Source organism: Bombyx mori, chromosome 13 (assembly GCF_030269925.1).
Source record: "Bombyx mori chromosome 13, ASM3026992v2".
NCBI lineage: Eukaryota > Metazoa > Arthropoda > Insecta > Lepidoptera > Bombycidae > Bombyx > Bombyx mori.
This window is the reverse complement of record NC_085119.1, coordinates 6,355,515-6,359,520: the sequence shown is the minus strand read 5'-3', so window position 1 is coordinate 6,359,520 and position 4,006 is coordinate 6,355,515. Positions and strand designations below refer to the sequence as shown.

Below are 4,006 nucleotides of genomic sequence, written 5' to 3'. Positions count from 1 at the left end.
GGCCATTTTGTGTTGGTTATAGCAACTACAACTTCTTTTATACAAACAAATGTAATTACTGCGAATAAATTCACAAAACATAGCTTAATATTCAAAATACATATTTTAGTGATTTTACATGACTCACATTTAATTTATTTTACATGAATTACTTTTAAGTAATATTAACTAACATTATTATTATCCAGCCTGATAATAGATGGCGCCAACAACATCATTGCATAACAATTACAATGCTTAATTAAATTATTAGTACTGTTAATTATAATATAAATTATTATTAATATTTATGCTTTATTCATATTTAATCATTTATACAGTAATTTGTGTTTTTAAACAATAACATAAACATTAAACATATTCTGAACATTTTCACATCAAAACAGTGTCTGCTAATTATTAAATATGGTAGAATAACAGTTTTGTTGCTAATAATTAATAAATATTAACATATAATAAATTAAACTATATATTATTATGTTAATTATTGCCAACAGTGGCGTTTGCGCCCATAGGTACTTACTAAATGCTATTGCAATATTTCTTTTTTGCCACTCTTTATCACTGCAGACGAGCTGATGACCAAAGTCACAAGAGATTGTAAATGTCACAACGTCTATGGCGTAACCTACTTTGAAAGATGAGTTAAAATCCAATTGTGTTATAAAGGCTATTCCACACTCGGAACCAGTAAGCATGATTTCTTTACGGCAGAAATAATTATTGCATTCATGCGGGGAATTTCTTGCTTTACAACGTAGTGCAATAGTATCAACCTGAGCATGGCACTACCTTGGTATATAAAGATAATCGCCCCCGCAACTGGTGTAGGGAGTCCAACACTCATATCCGTATTAGCCTATCCATTAAGTACATGTATTTTCTACATGGATACCAAGTTTCAAGTCAATCGGATGCATGGTTCAGTAGTTATAACCGAACATCGGTAAAAACTCTAGATTTATATATTAGTATAGATTCTAGCAGTAAGTTCATATACTAAATGGAAGAATTAAAAATTATACATCAAATATATACTATGTGAATGTGACGGTCTATTCAGTAGCAGAACGGACATCTTGGATCACAGGTGCCAGGACCAAAGTCTATAGGATCTTATGTTCAAAAGCTCTAGTGATGTTGAAGGAATTGAATTAAATATGGGGCCTCATACAAAAGTTTTTTCTTAGTCCCAAATAAAATACGATTTGTAGGGCTCACAATACGCCCATCAACCCATAAATATCTCCCAAATTATGGCAGCATTGGATGTCGCTCATGACATCCAATGATCATAAGAAACTTCTGACGAATTACATTGAATTCTGATTTTTAATTTTAATGCTTATAAGATTGTATGTACATCTGGAGGGCTTTTTCCTAATTTTAAAATAAATATTATATATATTTAATTTGATACAAATCTATAATATTCAGTTTCCTTGATAGCTGGTAGGTGGTAGTGGCTGCGGTAGGCAGCGGCTTGGCTCTGCCCCTGGCATTGCTGAAGTCCATGGGCAACGGTAACCACTCACCATCAGGTGGGCCGTATGCTCGTCTGCCTACAAGGGCAATAAAAAAAAAAAAAAGCTGACATCTATTTTACTTTGATTGAAATTAAACAAAGATGACTCGGTGCGTTCTCGGGTCACATTCCAAGCTATTGAATTAAATGGCTTCTTTAACGCTAGCGACATCATCGTGAGTTTTGGGCGAAAGACGTTCTTTTGTAGACTGACATCTATGGTAATGACACGAACTATCTGGACAAAGTATCAAACCTCTGCGAAAATAAAGCGAAAAGGAACATTTAAATACAGCTATATTTCCATTGGTACGTAAGATGTCAGTAGTAAAAATTATTAGATTAAAAATCTGTATGAAAATAAAATAATTCTTAATGGAACGATATCTTAAAAGTAATATACTGTTTGTTTGAACGGAATTATTTTAATTTTAAACTACCTAATTCGATCTCATGTTTCAACGTCAATTCTGACTATTTCAGACAAAAAGCAGTGATGCGTTTCGGTTTGAAAGTTGCTACACACACATTATACAATATAACTGCGATTTCTATCTCATTTCTCAAGCCATCTTTCTCATTGTCATGTATGTCTATGAGATACGGTAACTGTTCAACACCAGTGTGCTTAGTGCGAGTTTTTCAACGTTCTCGATAGCTTATAAGGTACCTAACTTAAATTTAATCACGGTAGGCAGCGGCTTGGCTCTGCCCCTGGCATTGCTGAAGTCCATGGGCGACGGTAACCACTCACCATCAGGTGGGCCGTATGCAGGTCTGCCTAAAAGAGCAAAAAAAAAAAAAATTTTTTTTGCATGGATTTGGAACGTTTGGCTACGTTTGCCGCCAGGGGCGCTGTTCCAACTGCATACAAATTTGAGTTAAATTTTACGTTATCGAGAGCGTTAAAAAGCTCGCATTATAAATCGTGAGCTCGGTCACCCATGGTTGGATAGTAGTACTCATACTTTTTTTATTTCCGTATAGGCAGACGAGCATACGGCCCACCTGATGGTGATGACTTATACGTGCTGGCTTTACAATACAACTTATACTTAAGGTCCAATTACCTTTAAAAAATCGTTATTAGCAAGTTGCGTCGAGACACCGGTTTAAAACATTCCATAATTGAAAATCGGAAAACCCTAAAGAGTGTAATGCTGACGCCGACAGTCTTAGACTACTACGAATGAATAGATGAGAATTGATCGATATACCTACATACTTTAACTTAAACTTTTTTCTTTTTTTTTGCGGTTTTATTTTAAAAATCTTTTTTATTAACTGCTGCTATTTAATTTGGATTGCTGTTTATACTTAAGCTGCCTGATGATGAAAATATGTGTGTTACTGAGCTATTTAGGGAAAGAGCAAAATTTAATCACATTAGATTTCTATTAAAATATTTAAAGTATCGTCATTGAACGCTATTTATAACATGTCTGTCTTCAAACGAGGTTAGAGAGGATTCAGAGGCAGGCAGCGGTTTGGCATTGCTCCTGGGATGTGCCCCTGGGATTGCTGACGTCCATGAGCAACGGTAATCATTTAATCAGCGACAGTAGGCCTTATCACCTGCCTACCAAAAATATATAAAAAAACTCATTGATTAAAATAACATTACATTCGTCGCGCTTAAAGTCAATACGGATTAAAAGTGAAGCTAAATCCATAGCTAAAATGCTATCAAGGCTTAAACTCGTTGCTAAGGGGCAACATACATGTGACATCCATGCTTGTGGACTTGATCTATTTTCATCAAACGTTATTCACATCGGGCGATACAATACAAGTGTAGGAGAGCGTTCAGAGTGATTTTTATATGGAGGCGTTAGGCGGTTCATTCATTGACGAGGCAGAGGCTGCGCGGACTGCGTGAGCTGTGAAGGGGGGTGAGAGAAAGCTTCAGATCACCTAGTACCTCTCCGGGCACCGTTGCGTCAATACGCTCTCGGAGATCCATATTGAGAAATAAAAATATTCTAGTCTCATTACTACATTATTAACTTTTCAAATGCTGTGTATTAAAGAGTTAGTGTTTTTTCGATTCAGTGATTCTTAGTTTGACAACTCTTAATAGACACCCACATTTTGAGAACTTTTCTGTTCTTCCGGGTTTCAAACTATGGTGCATCTTTGATAAATAATCCGGTAAGTCGTTGAAAAATATATATTTTTTTACTGTTTATATCTTCTTCTTCTCAATCATTTCACTCTTGACAGAGTGGTTGTGATCCTCATGCAGTGTTGGAGGGCAGACATGACTTGTCTCATTTTGTCCCCGCTATCTCTCTCTAACATTTTATCTCAATTAACTATTTATCCCAATTTTATATCATTTATTACACTCTTTGTAAGTGTAAATAAGGAATCGGATAGAGTCTACATTTCGCATCCTACAATCAGATTATATAGAGTTTATATATAATATGCAGAGGTGAACATGTGATCTCGTCATTTTCATCTCTACCATTATAAGCT

General features: G+C 35.2%; 1 protein-coding gene across 1 annotated transcript in view; it reads left to right on the top strand.

The window, feature by feature from the left end:
* Window positions 1-3,223: 3,223 nt before the first annotated feature.
* LOC101739543 (low-density lipoprotein receptor-related protein 4) overlaps window positions 3,224-4,006 on the top strand; it is a 31,448-nt gene continuing 30,665 nt past the window's right edge. The window contains exon 1 of the mRNA XM_062671759.1: window positions 3,224-3,417. The gene's annotated coding sequence lies outside the window, so the exon portion shown is untranslated. The remainder of the gene's footprint in view (window positions 3,418-4,006) is intronic.